The sequence below is a fragment of the Lathyrus oleraceus genome, chromosome 3 (assembly GCF_024323335.1).
Source record: "Lathyrus oleraceus cultivar Zhongwan6 chromosome 3, CAAS_Psat_ZW6_1.0, whole genome shotgun sequence".
Classification (NCBI taxonomy): Eukaryota; Viridiplantae; Streptophyta; class Magnoliopsida; order Fabales; family Fabaceae; genus Lathyrus; species Lathyrus oleraceus.
The window spans coordinates 69991791-70008926 of record NC_066581.1 but is presented as its reverse complement, the minus strand read 5'-3'; the positions used below and the strand labels follow the sequence as shown (position 1 = coordinate 70008926).

Here is a 17136-nt window from a genome sequence, read left to right as displayed (position 1 = left end):
TATATACCATTGCATTGCCTCAAGATCAGTACACACACATTGCCCAAGCCTTGTCAAGCCATCCCAGAACCCAACACCATAGAATTCCTTGAACATTCTTTAAAATCGAGTTTGAATTTCACCTTCTGTTTTGAGATTCAAACTCCAAGGATTCATTGCCATTTTCATCTCAATTGGTCACTGCAAGCAAGAGGAGGAAGAACCAAGTGAATTTAGATCAAGATCAAGCCAAATCATAGCCACCCGAAGGTGAATTTTCATAAACTTCAAGACTTCGATTCTCTCTCAATTCTTCACCATTCTTTTTGATTATTGCTGGCCTGAAGTCCTACCAATGTAGGCAACATGATTGAGTTGCTTTGAGGTCAAATCGAAGCAACTCAGATCGCGCACCTCAAATTTCAAATCCATGTATCTTTCAATATACTTGGAATTGGAAGAAATGGAGGCCAGATACGAGCTCCTGAGCATTTTTCCTTTAAAATGATATCCTTACTTTTTATTTTAGTGGTGATTGGTGGTGGACCAGTCCGGTGAGGTCCACCAGAGGAGACGGCCGGAGCCCTAGCTCCGGTGGTGTGGTGGCAAGGTCCTACCATCAGATCATCTCTCTATGTTTTAATCTCAACCCTTCTTTCTCATTACCACGTGTGTACACGCGTTGACTGGTGCATTTGGTGGAAGTGCGCGCTTGACCTTCAGATCTGCCACCTCAATTAATGAGGGAGATCTGATGGCCCTTGTTTTTCTGAATTTTATTTTAATTTCTGAATTTTCATTTAATCCCTTTATTTTGTTTAATTCATAATAATTTCATTCTTAATCCAAAAAACATGGGACTTTCACCAAAAATCTTCAAATATTTTTCTCTTTCATATTCTGAATTAAAATTATTTTTTGGATTAATTTTAATATTTTTCATGAATTAAATATTTTTGTGCATATTTTTAGTTGTTTTATAATATTCTGGCTTTCCCAAAATCATGAATTTTTTTGTCTAAGGTCCGTTGACCTTGTTTGACCTAGGATAAATCCCTTGGCCATTTATTTGGTGCTTTGAAGGGATTTGAGGTTTTGTCCATATTAAAATGCATTTTAATTCACTTTTAATTGTATTTTTAATTGATTAAATGTTAAAAAATTATGTTGAGCCATTTTTATGGTCTTATGATGTTTGACTTTCTGTTTGGGCTTTGGTCATGATTGATTTGAATTTTGTTTGATCAAAACCATTGGATTTAGGGGATTGATGAAATGTACATTTCATCTCCCAAAATGAATTAATGATATTGATCAGATGAAATTCCTCTCATGATCAATTTCTATTTCTATTTCCTTTTTCCTCCTCATCTTCATCTCTATTCTTTCCCAATCCTTCATTTGACCAATGATTTCTCTAATTTCTAAATGCTAATTGATTCATCAATGACCTTGTGTCAGATGAATCAATACAAGTCTGACTGAGATAGGTCCTTCCCACTTTTCTTTTAGTGTGTGGTATGTGTCGCATCCGCGAAACACAACCGGCGGGCTAAAACAAAACAAACAGAGCTGCCACCGTGCGTTATTTATCCCAAAGAGGGAAAGGAAACGCTCGAAGTATACCTGGAAAAGACATGGTCTCGCGACCAAAGAGAGATGGGATCGGGAGTCGGTTATGCGAAGGGAAGGTATTAGCACCCCTACGCATCCGTCGTACTCGACGGGATCCACGCTCAAAAGGAAAGAATAAGGTTACTACAACTGCTCACAAACATCACACACACACACTGGAAACAACACAGGTGGGAGAAGAGGGGAAAGGGCTCGCTAGGACATCGCATCCTATGCCTACGTATCTCATCTGGAATGAGAATCAGAGCTACCGTAGTTCGACTCACGCACGCCGAAACAAAACACATGCAAAACAGGCAAACATGGAAACCGAATGCCAATCGCTGGACTTACATCAGACTCCGAACCAACAAACACACACTGGAAAGCAAATGCCAATCGCTGGACTTATATCGGACTCCAAGCAGACAACAATAGGATATGGAATGCCAATCGCTGGTCTTACATCCATCTCCTAACACACAAGAGGGATAACAAACAACAAGTTACTAAGGAGTCTGGCACTCGAGCCTAGTAACCGTCAAGCAAACACACACAAAAAAGAAAAAGGGTGCCCGGAGAGATCTCGTACGACCTCCTGCCTACGTACCTCATCTGGTATGAGGATCAGGGCAACGTAGTTCCCCTTAACAGGGGAGAAACTTTCTCCTAACCAGAGACTGGGAAATGACAAACTAAAAGGGAGACTGACTCGAGCCTAATAGTTATCATGTAATCCACAATGGTCCTAGGTTGAGGTTTCTATCTAACTTGCACAGGCAGCAAGCTATCCTAAACAGGCAAAGCAAAGCAATCATACACACAATTAGCACACACTATATACAAACAAAGTGGGCTCACACAAGGTTAGGCTGCGAAACACAAGCCAACTGGAATCGGGTGATGTTAGCTCTTAACCCTAACATTGAGAGTTAGGGTGAAGCAGATGAAATGGGAAGTGAGGGTAAGACCTCACAACTCTTATCCCTGGCCTGGGAGAGCTTCAGACAAATGAAAGTGTGGGAGTTCAGGAAGTTGGAACTCTTCTCCATATATGACTAACTCAACAAAGATCGTGGGTTAATATCCACAATGCATCAACACAAGGTGTGTGAGCAAAGTGGATGACACACTGAATAGCAGGAGATGGATTGCACATCTCTTTTATCTGCCAATTGCCTTATCAAAGGACTTTTCCTGCTTGGCACAAAGATAAACATTCACAAGCATTGCCTCTTAAGGAGGGCTTCAGACAGGTGCCTGCCCCAGTAACAGGACAGGTCTTCCAGACTACATGAAGTCAGTGAGTTATACCCCAAATGGTTAAGCAACCAAGCAACAGCAAAAGTAAGTTCAAAAGAACTTAAGCAACTAATGTACCTGAAAACAATCTAACTCAATCAGTATACAACTCAAAAAGTCAAACAGACAATCCAACAGTCAACAGTCAAAAGGCACAGTCAAACAAGCAAGACAATAATGTGCAAGGCACAAGCTCAACTCAAATGAGCTAAAAGCAACCTACAAAACAAGTCAAGGTTAGTCAACATCAACCAAATAATCCAACTTAAGCAATGTGAATCAATCCTCTCATGGCCATATGCTTCTTATCCTAAAAACAAAGCTCAAACATAAGCACAAACCACTAGGACAAGGCCTAGGGTCAAAGAGGGAGAAATAATTCAAAACAGAACATGAAAATTGACATGAATCAAGCTCAATCAATTAAGAACACAATCCAAAAGGTCTCATGTCAATAGCATCAACCAAATTCATTTCACAAAGCAATCATGGCAAGGCATGCAAGTTGGAACCACATTGAGGCAACAGAGTGAACAAATCCATATTAATTCAAAAATGGTTCAATTAATTCCAAGAAAAAATCAGGGCTAAACAGAACACATAACATGATCAACACACCAAAAATCAAGGCATTTTGACAAGTCTAAGCATGGCAAATAAATTCCATAAGGCAAGGCAAGCACAAACAAGCTCAAATAGGGCACAAAATGCTACATCAACTTAACACAAGCCTAAAACAGAATTGACAAATGATAAATGCCTCAAACCAAATCCAAAATAAACTTAAATGTGTCTAGAAACAATGTGCAAAATTTCACATTCATAGGATAAACAACCATCATTTCACAAATCATTGAAGTTCATGACTATTCAAAAGTCCACAAATGGAAATCCAGAAAGAAAAATCTCAAACAAATCAGAAATGAGTCCAAAAATTCCACAAAAAATCATGAGCAATCCTAACATCCAGAAGAAGCATCATGCAAAAATCACATCAATTGGCATTTATTTGGCATGGCAAAGAAAATCATCAAATTGAGCAAGCAAAGGTGTGACACACATTGTCACACCTACATTAACCAGATCATATCTCAACAACCATAAATGCTAAAAATGCCAACTCAACACCAAAATGTCCCTAAAGATGTCTAGTTTAAGCATGCAAAGTTTCACAATCATTGGATTAAATCTCATCATTTCACAAAGCATATGGCAAGCAAGGTCAAGAAAACACACATGTTAGCAAACCCTAAGGCAAAACATTTTTCAACCGTGCACAATTTCTGGAAAAATAGCCAAAAAATACTAGACATCATGAGGAGAACAATGCAAAAATTCCCATGCCATTTGGATCATTATTTATGGAGATATGAATTTTAGAAGTGGATGAAAAAATAAAAAAAACATATGAAAGCATGGTTCATGAATGGATGAAATACATGAAATAATACAAAAGGCCTTTTGGAAATAGCTAGCACTGGGAATCAAACTGAGCGCTTATTTGAACTAGCACGCCAGTTAAGTGAAACGCACCGTTTCACTTAACTGAGGTGGCAGTGGGAATCAACATCGTCCAACCAATATGCCATGTACACGCCACGCTGGACCAGTACATGCTTACTAACACGAAATTACATGCAAACAAGCCAGGCACGGATCAAACACAATCTGGAAAACGTAAACCCTAGCATTCATCAACATTCATCGTGTTCTTCAGGCCAAGAACAAAAGTGTTCAGAAATTGAAAATCCACACATCATTAGATTTATCTTTCCACGTACAACACTAATCCAAGCCTAATTTAACCTAAATCAGCATATATCCAGAGATTCGAGCAAAAGAAGTTTCAACCATCAAACTTAGATCTAACCTATCTTACTCATTTCTTCATGAAATTCATGGATCTAAAGTTCAGTGTACTCAGCATGGAAGGATCTACAACATGCATATAATAATTTCATGGATTATGAGAATCGAATTCTGACCTTAATGAAAATGCAGAAGTGAAATTGTTGCTTTCAGGCTATGCTAAGCTCAAACAGATGCTCCTCAATGCTCATATGAATGAATGGATGAAAAATGATAGCTCAATCTTGCACGATCTAGCCAGAATCTCCAACTGCCATTAATGGATGTAAGCTTCAACAGTCCTCAAATCTGCATGAAATCCTTCGAATCCTGCTTCCAAAATGCTCAAGTATACTTGTGGATGATGATTCAATCAAGGAAATAGCAATGTGTATGAAGAAAATTGAAGAAAAAGTGAGAGAACAAAGTGAAGGAAATTTTCAGATCTGAGAATTGTGACGTGTTAATCATGAATTCTGTTATGCTTTGCCTTTTATATGAGCTACTAATCAAGTTTGTTAATCACAATTAAGCAATGCAAGTGTAATTAAGGAAAACCAAGTGTTTATGCAAATTTGAAAATGCACCTCATGTGTGGAAATGCAATGCAACAGTGCTCGAATTTGGCCTTGGAATCATTTCAAATGTTGTTTGGAGCCAAGTGTAATTGGTAAAATGTGAAGGCAATGCATAATTTTTGAATTACCACTTTCCCTCCAAAATTCAAATGAAAAGTCCAAACTTTTTGTGATCAAAATGTATGGATTATGATGCATGTTTTGGATAGTGCATGTCAAGAGAGAAAGGTTGCAAAAAGAGCCATCTCATTTGGCCTTATGGTTTAAAAGTTATGCATGTTTGAAGTTCAAATTCATTTGGCCATGATTGATCTATATCTTTTCAACCATACATGCGAAATTCATGTTCTTGGACTTTTTGGAAATGGGAGAACAATATCTTCAACTTTCATGTTGGACCAAATTTCATTTGAAGCATTTTTGATGATGTAATCTTGAGGAGAAAACCTTTCCATTTTTGGCAATTTTGAATTACAAGTCACTTTCTATTTTTGGAAAGTTTTGTCCTGGCTTTATTTTCTTCAATGTTGATGTTTGAAATGTCAAATGAGACTTGTTTGAACATGAATGAAGTATTTCTAATCACTTCCCACCTCCAAATCCAATAGTTGACTTTTGTTGACTGATAGATGACTTGGTCATGCACAGATGAATTTGAGCCTCAATCTCCTGATGAAATGACTCCAAAATGAAACCCTAGCTTACACAAGCTCATTAAAACACATAAGATGATCCCCATATCCACAAAGACCCCATCTCCTTGAAAAACCCTGATAGGCACAATTCAACTGATTAGGGTTGACCAGAGGTCAAAACCCTAATCCCAAGGAAACTTGCCAGGAATAATGAACCTCTTGGTGATGATGATGTATCCATGATGATGGTGTACCACTTCAACCAAGATAAAGATCAACCTCCTTGAGGAACCAAGAAAACCCTAATTGAAGCACAATCCTCAGATGATTAGTGATCAATTCAACAAGACCATCAGGCTTGAATCTTTCAACCTCTTTATCTTCTGAACAAGACTTAGGAAGATGACTTGCTCAATGTTTCCACATGACATGCAAAGATGCAATGACTAATGTCCTAAAAGATGAAATGCAATATGCTAAGCTAGTCCCAAGAGAGGAGGGCAAATTTTGAGGTGTTACAATATGTTTTAGGAGTTTGGTTCTTTTTGTACCAAATCTCTAACATGCATTAATACCTATATTTTTATTGCCCGACCTCAATTAATTGTGAATAAGTCCAATTACGATTGCTTAACATAGAGCTAAATTTGATCCTCGAGACATAGCATTCTAGTAAGTGAAATTGTAAGTCTCCCATTCTTCATGGCATTGTATGGAAACTTGACCTTTTTTCCTTTCATGAGAGCTAGTGGCATACTTGTTGAATTATCCAAGTTGGAACCCTTCTCATGGAAGATGTCTTGGTTTAAGGATTCATACTTGTGAATGAATGGTTGAGTGTTCTCCAAAGAATGACATAATCAATTAAAAATCATCACTAACATTTGACTAACCATTGACTAACTTCTTAATTAATATTGCTTTACTTTCAAGTCATTTAATTTATGCACTTTAAATTTCAAGTACCTTTATCATTCATTGCCATTTACATTTCATGCAACTTGTTTATGTTTCAAGTCCTCTTCACTTTGCTCACTTGAGCCATATCTTGTGATTGTATATATTGTTTGCTTGCTTTTGTTTTGTTTATGGTCTTAGGACCCTAAAACACCTAATAACAACAAAAACCCTAAAAATATCTGGTTGGACTGTTGGGATTTGATCTGAACTTTTGGACTTAGAACTAGGCAACATTCCATGTACTAAAGGACTTGGCCAAAGCCAACATTTGAGACTGAGTTATCTTTGATTGTGCCTTCATCTGATGCAAGACCTTGGATCTCTTTGATTCATCTGCTACCCCGTCTTTGTGGTTAATTGTTTATTTTGTTATTATTGTCTATGTCTGATGTTTTGTTTTGAGTTGATCAAAGAAAATTTTATCTGCTACGTGGGAAGAAACTGAAGACTGCTAGCTATTGGAATGCTTGCTTGGATATTATGACTATCTTTATTTGATGCCTTAGTATTCACATAATGCTTGGATATTGCCCATTGCTTATTGCTTATTTCTTGTCAAAGTCCAAAGGAAAATGGGTTTCTATATGACATTCTTGTCTGTTGGATTGCATCCCATTGGTCTGATCTTTTCAACTCTTAACTTTTAATTTTTTGCTTAGGGTAGTCTCTTCATATCCTCCCACATCTTTAATTTCAAAATCTCTACCTCTTTTCAAAAACTTTCTTTGCTTGTGATTTCAAACTTAGACATGTTTTAATGATTAGAAACGTCGGCCTTATGCCATTGAATTTTTAAATTCTTTCTTAAATCGAACTTGTGAATGAACTTAACCATATTGACTTTAATTTCAAAAGGACAAAAATAACTAACAACCTCATTCAAATCTTTGGCCTTTTGTGCCCTTTTATTTTAAACTCTTGTTAAAATCAATTCACTAACTTCTTTGAAATTTTTATCACGAATTACGGGGTTTTGATCCCTCGTTTTTATGTTGGTACGTAGGCATAAGACCGGAGGTCTTGTAAAACACAAAAATGTAATCAATGAAGTCTTTTCTCATCCCCACACTCTATATTTTATCAAACATCATTTATATCCAAAAACATATGCACACAAAAAGGGCTCCCTGGGAGTACCTAGGACACTTTGGATGCTAACACCTTCCCTCTATGTAACCAACCCCCTTACCTGTAATCTCTAGCATTTTATTAGTTTTGATTTGAAAACTTCTTATCTTTGGGTTTTATTCGTACTTTTCCCTTTTTCCTTTGGATACAATAAAAGCGTGGTGGCGACTCTGGTTTTACTGGCGTTAAGTTTATCCATAGCTTGATGGTCATGAATTTACTGCTACAGAAATTAAGTGGAGACTCTGCTGGGGAGTAGTCCTCAGTGGGTTTAGCCTACTTTTTATGTGTATATATTTGTATATTTGATGTTTGTTTGTATACATTGTTTGTGTGATATATTATGTCTGTTGTGCTTTGTGATCTCTGAGTGGTGAGATAAGTTCTAACCCAAACTTGAGTGAAATTAAGATAGGAGGATGGTATAGTCATGTTCAACTTGTGTGGAGTAGTCCTTAACAAGTAGGCTTGAGACCCATCTATTCAATGGAGACCCCCTTGGAATTATTGATGTCACATGAGTTAATCGTGGATAGGCATTAATTTTTCTGACCTGGGAGTCTGAGAAGCTGAGGATCATAGAACATTTAACCCAACTTACATAGTGAGGATACTATTCAGGTGTAGACTTGATAACAGTTGTTACGCGATACTACACTCAGACGAGTTTCTCTTGAGAATATTATGGGTTGATGAGTCAGTCATCCTAACCTATAATATCCGATAGATGGGATCAAGAGTTTGGGAACTTTTTAGAACATGCTCTACAGGTTTTTTAGCCTTAGGACACTCCTTTAGGATGGTTCTTAACCTGACTCCATGCTCGTGATTCACAACAAACCCTCTGATTCTCGGTTGATCCGATAAAGTCTCATCAATATCAATGGAACTTGGGTGTTGATAAGGTGAAAACCATAATCCACCAAAATGCATGATTGATCTTGATGATGACTTGATCTATTCCTGGACCTTTGTTTGTGTTTGCCTTGTGTGTGATCCCTTGTTTGTGATTGTTCCATTCATGCATACATGCGCATCATAACATTCATCACAGAAAAAGTAAATTTCAAGGAAACTAAGGTCTTATTTGCAAATATTTTCAAACCATGGATTGTGGACGAAGGAATACTAAGAAGTACAGTTTCAGATGTCCTGATTTGAAGGAGTTAAAGAAGTTGTCATCCTTTGTATTAGATCCTTTGGACTTTAAGAAACATCATGGGAAGCTCTTGTATGTATTATCTACTGATGTGGTTGAAGAACTTCTGAGTGTTTTGGTGCAGTTTTATGATCCTCTCTACCGGTGCTTCACCTTTCCCGACTATCAGCTTGTGCCTATGTTAGAAGACTATGCACATCTCCTGGGTATACCCGTATATGACAAAGTACCTTTCAGTGGATTAGAGGAGAATCCCAAATATCATATCATAGATGAAGCTCTTCATTTAAAGAAATCTGAGATTGATGCTCATTTGGTGAAGAAATGAGGTATTTTTGGGTTTACTGTTGAGTTCCTCATTGGTAGAGCTACTGTTTTTGCTCAGGCCGGTAGCATGGATGCTTTTGAAGCTATCTTTGCAATGCTCGTCTTTGGTTTAGCCGTGCTCCCAAACATTGACAGTTTTGTTGATGTTAACGCCTTTAGAATATTATTGATCGGAAATCCTATTCCAACCCTGTTGGGTGACATGTACTTCTCTCTGCATTTGAGGAATTCTAAAGGTGGTGGGACTATTGTATGTTGTGTTCCTCTTCTGTACAAGTGGTTTATTTCACACTTGCCTCGGACGTCTGCTTTTTTAGAGAACAAGCAATGTCTATGGTGGTCTCAGAGACTTATGTATCTCACTAATAATGATATTGTTTGGTATGATTCTGCATTGGGTAGTTTGGACATTATTGATAGTTATGGTGAATTCTCTAATGTGCCTCTCATTGGTACACAAGGAGGAATCAACTACAACCCTGCATTGGCCCGTCGTCAACTTGGGTTCCCCTTGGGAGATAAACCTAATAACACTCAGTTATATGGTCTATTTTATCAGGAGGGTAAAGATTCCCAACTTCTGATGAAAAAGATGGCGCATGCTTGGCATAATGTGCATAGGAAAGGAAGATCCGAGCTTGGTCCATGTAACTGTGTAGCTTTTGAAGCCTACACTATTTGGGGAAAAAAGAGAGCTTTAGGGTTGAAGATTTCGTACGCTTGTGAAAGAACTATGTGTTTGGTTGTGGCTGAGCCATCAACTCTCCCTAACCAATATGTAAAAGAGTTGGAAGACGCACTCGCCAAGATGAAGCAAGAGAAGATATGTGGGAAGAGAGATTCCATGGTTTGAGCCAAAAGCATGAAGAGTTGCAACTTGAGTCGAAAGACAAAAATGCACTTATTGAGATTCTGGAAGAGCGTGCAGTGAAGAGATAGAGAGAGCTAGAGGATTTATTTTCCTCTAGCATGCCTCATCCTTCTGGTGCTTGGAAGAAGATTGTCAATCAACTTGTCCTTGAGAAGGCTCAGATGAAGACGTCCTTTGAGTCAGAGATTCGACGCATCCGTAGGAAGTATACTCCCTTGGCTAGATCATCTGAAGCAGTTGCTAGGGGTCCTTAGGATGACATTTTCCTTTGTATTTGTATTTTGGTTTCTGAAATTGTACTTAGTGTGATTCTTCCAAAATTTTACGAATAAAAAGAGATGTTAATTATTATTCTTGATTATTATTATATTTGCAAATAAGACTTCATATGTTCCTTGAAATTAAATACAAATAAAAAACATTGCACTTCATGCATCATTTTAATAACAGAGTTCTTCCGCCAGGTGTCTTATCAATTCTTCTTCTGTGTATCAGTCAAGCTGACTCACCACTACAACACTCGAGCTAATCATTTGAGAAGAATGGAGCATCTAGAGCAAGAGAATAGAGAGCTGGCGGATGAGATCGTCAGACTTACGGCGCTGATGGAATCTGTGATAGCTACTTAGAACCAGCCGACTCCGCCTCTTGCAACTTCTCCTCCACAGAGGACTGTCATTTAAGAGATTGCTTAGCCATCTGTAACTATTGATGTAGCCAGCCAGTCTATTCCTGCTATGCCAGTTGGGTTCCCTTGGGGAATGCCGCCAAATTTTGTTCTTGAAGGGTATGCGCACACTTTTGCTTCTCTGCCGGCATCTAGTCCGATCATGTCAATGCCTCCTCCTATTATTCACACTCTTCCTCGTGTCGAGGAAACTATCTACCACTCTGGGCGTCTAAAGGTCTAGATTTCTATGAGAAGATGGACGAAATGAAGGATGAGTTCTTGAATTGCGTAAGGAATTGAAGACTCTGAGAGGAAAATATTTGTTTGGAAAGAGTGTTGTTGAACTCTGTTTGGTCCCCAATGTCAAGATTCCGGTGAAATTCAAGGTCCCATACATTGAAAAATACAAAGGGAACACATGTCCGTTGAGCTATCTTGTTATGTATGCCAGGAAGATGTCTACTCAAACTGATAATGATCAGTTGCTTATTCACTACTTCCAGGGTAGTCTGACGGGAGCTTCCCTCAGATGGTACGTGGGCCTGGACAGTGCTAGCATTCGTACTTTCAATGACTTAGACGAGGCCTTTGTCAAGCAGTATAAGTACAACATTGATATGGCTCTAGATCAAGATTAGTTGAGGTCGATGTCTCATAAGGATAAGGAGACATTTAAAGAATATGCTCAAAGATGGAGGGAGCTAGCTGCTCAGATCAGTACACCTTTGGAAGAAAAGGAGATGACCAAGATTTTCCTGGAGATGCTGAGTTTGTTTTATTATGAATGCATGATTGCAAGTGCACCCAATGATTTTACTAAGATGGTAAACATGGGGATGAGATTAGAGGAAGGAGTCTGTGAAGGACGTTTGTCCAAAGATGAAGCATCAACTAGCAAGAAGTATGGTAGGAGTTTCTCCAAGAAGAAGGAAGGAGAAACTAATGTAGTGTCAGCTGGGAGGCAGAAGAGGCCTCATGTGAGGAAAAGTTCCCAATCCCGTCAGCATCAGGACCAGGTATCTTCAGTGATTCTAGTGTTTTCCAACAATTCAACCAATCAATCAGCTCCAATTCAACAACAATATTAGCAACAACCGCAACAATGAACCAACAACAATAACAACAATCATCAGCAAAATTTTGAGAGGAAGAAGGTCTCTTTAGACCCTATTCCTATGACATACGCAGAGTTGTATCCTTCCTTGGTACTCAAGAATCGTATCCAGCCAAGGAACCCTCCGTAAATTCCTGAGCCACTACCATGGTGGTTCAAGCCTGATCTTCATTGTGATTTTCACCAGGGACCCCCTGGACGTGATATTAAGAACTGTTATCCTCTGAAATATGAAGTTCAGAAGCTTGTCAAGAATGGTATGGTGTCCTTTTAAGGACAGAGCGCTAAATGTGAAAGCCAACTCATTGCCTGCTCATGGTAACACATCAGTAAACATGGTGGACGGTTGCTCCGGTGAATTCAAGATTTATGATGTCCGCTATATCAGAAGATCTTTAGTGGCAACGCATAAGGATATTTTTTTGGTAAGTGATTGTGAACATGACCATGAAGGTTGTGCGATTTGTAGTATGAACCCTCGCAGATGTGTAATTGTCAAGAGGGATATTCAGAAGTTAATGGATGAAGGTCTTATCCAAATCTTCCAGCCTCGCCATTGGGATAATGATGTGAATGTGATAGTGCCAGTATTCAAGACCCATGAGTGGGTAGTTATTAAATATGACAGTAGCAATAGCAATAATGTCAACAGATCGGTATCACCGTTGGTAATACGGTTAGCAGGCCCCATCCCGTACTCATCTAATAAAGTTGTGCCATACCAGTATAATTCCACTATGATAAAAAATGATCAAGAGGTTCCTCTTCCAGTTGCAGAATCAGTCGTAAGTATCGCAGATGTTGCGAAGGTGACCCGTAGTGGTCGTGTGTTCAGTCCAGTGTTTCCAAAGACTGTAGAAGATATGTCAGTAGGTAAGAAGGCAGAAATTCCTGCAGTTGATCCAGTTAGTGCTCCAATGTGTCAGTCTGGTGAATCCATCAAATTGAAGGCTAATGATGATGATGAGGTGTTACACCTGGTAAAAAGAAGTGAATTTAACATTGTGGAGCAGCTTCTTCAAATGCCGTCAAAGATTTTTGTGTTGTTGTTGCTGATGAATTCTGAGGCACACATAGAAGCTTTACAGGAAGTGTTGGAACAGGCTTATGTTAAACACGATGTTATTGTGGATCAATTTGACCACATTGTTGCCAACATCACTCCTTGTAACAATATGAGCTTTTGTGATGAAGAGCTTCTTGAGGAAGGCAGGAAGCATAATCTAGCATTGCATATTTCGATGAATTACAAGGAGGACGCTCTGTCCAATGTTTTGGTTGATACAGGATCATCGCTGAATATGTTGCTGAAGTCAACTCTAAAAAGACTCTCCTATTAAGGCGCCCTAATGAGGTATAGTGGTGTGGCTGTTAAAGCGTTTGACAGTTCTTGTAAAACTATCATTGGAGAAGTGGACCTTTCGGTTAAGATAGGTCAGGGTGATTTCCAAATTACTTTTCAAGTGATGGATATCCACCCGCCCTATAGCTGCTTGATGGGAAGGCCATGGATTCATGAAGCTGGAGTTATGACATCTACTCTACACCAAAAGTTGAAATTTGTGAAGAACGGAAAGCTTGTCGTTGTTGGTGGGGAAAAGGCATTGTTGGTGAGCCATTTGTCATCTTTTACTTACGTTGATGTTGAGGAGGAAGTTGGAACGCCGTTCCAAGATTTGTCCATTGCTGATGAATTGAATAAAGCTAGGGCACCCATGTCTTCTTTAAAGGATGCACAAGAGGCTATTCAGGCTAGCAGTATGGATAAGTGGGGCCGTATTGTGGAGGTCGTTGAGAATAAGAATACAGCAGGGCTGAGATTTCAACAAGGGTCATTCAACACCAATGTCAACATTATGCAACCAATTTTCCACAGTGGAGGGTTCATTCATGAGGATGATCAACACTCAGCTGCAATTATTGAAAACAGTGGTGGTGAAGATGAAGTTTACGCCAATTTTATGACACATGGCCAGACTTGCAACAACTGGGTTGTTGTTGATGTCTCTACTATTATACACCGTTTTAAGTAAAAAAAAATCATTATTTTAAATAAAAAAATCCTTCTCCTATGCCTAAGGGAGAAGTGAACATTATCGGGCATTTTCTTGTTATCATCAATAAAATACAATGTTATTCATCCACATCTATAAAGTTTTATTTTTACTTTTTATTTTTTTATGAAAATGGTAAACACAAAAAACATAAATAAATAATAATATTTCCATCTGTATAATTGATAACACGAAAATGTATCGTATATTTGCCTTGATTTACATTCAAAAATCGTACCATTTTTATTTATATTTGGATTATTCTGCAAGTGTTCGAGTTATTTTTGCAGGTATTTCAATTCCCATGCTTAAATGAGCAAAGTATAGAAAAGGAAGGAAAAGAAGACCGTCACACACTATCACGGTCGTAAAGCTCTCCTTGATTATGACGAACGCCACAAGTCCATCACGGCCGTCACGTATGCAAAGTCAGCGTAATGGGTTTCAAACAGAAGTGGTCCACGTCGGCCCAGTTTTCGCTCCTTAAACCACCTTCCCGTGAATCCCTCCCTCAACTAAGTCCTCCTTATTTTTCTCAAGCACGAAGACCAAGAAGTACTATAAAAGAATAGAAGTTGGAAACTTCCCGGCTCTCTCTCATCCTATCTCTCTGCCTTTTTTCGCTCCTGCAATTTTGTTTTCACGTTATTTTTCTTCAGCAAGCATTATTTTCTTTGACTGCAATTTGTTTACTTTTTCGTTCAGAGCTTTGATTATATTTCCCTTTCCTTTCCATTTTTCACTTAGCCAAAAGTAGTAGTTTCCTACATTGGGGAACTACTGGAACTTAGTTAGTTTAGTTTAAGCATTTGATTCGAAGAAGCAGAATCCTACCGACCTGTGAAGGACTGCTGAAGTACTTCAAGATTCAGCCTATTCAATTAATCAAAGTTCCGGGTTTTTTATTCAATTATTATGATCACTTTATTATTAAATGATCATGTTTGCTTTATTGTTAAATTGTTTCTGTTCGTCTGTATTTGCATTATTTAACATGTCCGGCTAAACTACCGGTATCGGTATGTAAACAATTTATTTAGACAGGATTTAATAATAATCGGTGTAAACTTCTTTTCTCAAATAATCTTTCTGGCTGTGGTTTTTAATTTGAATTTAATTAACTTTGTTACGAGAGTGAGAAGCTATTTAATACAGTTTTGCCACGAGAGTGGGAAGTTAACTAAGGTTAGAACTGATAATCGCGAGAGCGTGAGGGTCGAACTGGATAGTAAAAACTAGGCATTGATTTTAAAAACAGCGAGAGCACTTTAAAAGCAATTAGAACTTATTTATTTTCAAAAAGTATTTTTAACTTCAAATAGGACAGCGAGAGCGTACATTCTGACTTAAAAGTATAGTCCGAGTCAACAATCACGAGAGTGTGAGATAAAGCCCTTTAAATGAGTATTTTCTACTAAAAGGTATTTGGTAATTAAAATATACACAGGTGACTTATCGAATCCCTGACAATTAATGCGTTGCATACCGATATCCCTTCATTAATATTTTCTTAAAAACTTATTTTTCTTTAGATTTAATTTTTGTTGAACCGAACCTCTAAATATCATTTCCTTAGCTAAACATAGTAACATCGATAGCATTAGTTTGACCATCGGTCCCTGTGGGTTCGATATCTTTTAAAACTAAACGACTAGATTGTGCACTTGTAGTCAAGTATCCGATAGACTATATTTTATATACAGTCACGAGCCGTATCAAGTTTTTGACGCCGTTGTCGGGGACCGATTTAGCCAAATAGTGCGATTCTTTTGTTGTGCAGTATAAACCGAGGTAAAAAAAACTAATTTCCTTTCCCTTATTTCTCAGTTGTATGCCAAGTACTCGCTCACAAGGCAAACACTTAGTACCACCAATCGTAGAATTAGAGCATTTCTTATATTTAAGACGCCGAATACTAGAGTACCAACGAAGGTACAATATTCCCGATATCTTCATTCCTACTGCTGAACAAGTTGAAAAACCAACCATGGCTGCAGTAGGACCACAAAATCGTCCTCTTAAGTTCTACACTACCCCGTCCCAACAAGAACCTCACAACAGCATTGTTTCCCCTGCTATCGATCGAAACAATTTCGAGTTAAAACCCTCATTGTTATCAGTTATCCAATAACATCAATTTGCTGGAAATCCTACGAACGACCCTAATGAACATTTGACCAAGTTTGTGTAGTACGCAGACACTGTGAAGGCGAATGGTGTATCTCAAGATGCGATAAGACTACGCCTTTTTCCTTTCTCTCTAAGAGACAGATCTTGGTCTTGGTTGCAATCCTTACCATCCAACTCAGTCACCATATAGGAAGAACTGAAGAACGTTTCCTTAGCCCGATATTTTCCGTCGAGCAAAACTGCTATGCTGAGAGCTCAAATTAACGGATTTCGACAAAAAGATATAAAATCTCTCTACGACGCGTGGGAGAGATACAAAGACATGATGAGGATGTGTCCACATCACGGTCTCGAAGACTGGGTGATCATTCACATATTTTACAATGGGCTCCTGTATAACACAAGACTGACAGTAGACGCTGCCGCGGGCAGTGCACTTATGGACAAGCCATACAAAGAATCCTATCAACTCATTGAAAACATGGCCCAAAACCATTGCCAATGGGGAGGTGAAAGAACCCCGGTAGAAAAGTCTCAAACAAAAGGTGGAATGTACGAAATCAGTAGCCTTGACCATGTCCATGCAAAGGTAGATGCCCTTGTTCAAAAGTTAGACAACTTGACCATACCACCCGCAGCCACTGTGGTTGTCGTAACTCCAAACTGCAAGTTATGTGGAATTCCTGGACACACTACACCAGAATGTCAGATATTTGCCGGAGTCACCACTGATTAAGTAAATTATGCACAAGGAAACCCTTATTCGA

General features: G+C 38.5%; 1 non-coding gene across 1 annotated transcript; it reads right to left on the bottom strand.

Moving 5' to 3' along the window:
• Positions 1–16613: 16613 nt before the first annotated feature.
• On the bottom strand, positions 16614–16720 carry LOC127134094 (small nucleolar RNA R71). Its single transcript, XR_007807865.1, has one exon. It is a non-coding gene; the product is annotated as a small nucleolar RNA R71 (small nucleolar RNA).
• Between the last annotated feature and the right edge of the window lie 416 nt (positions 16721–17136).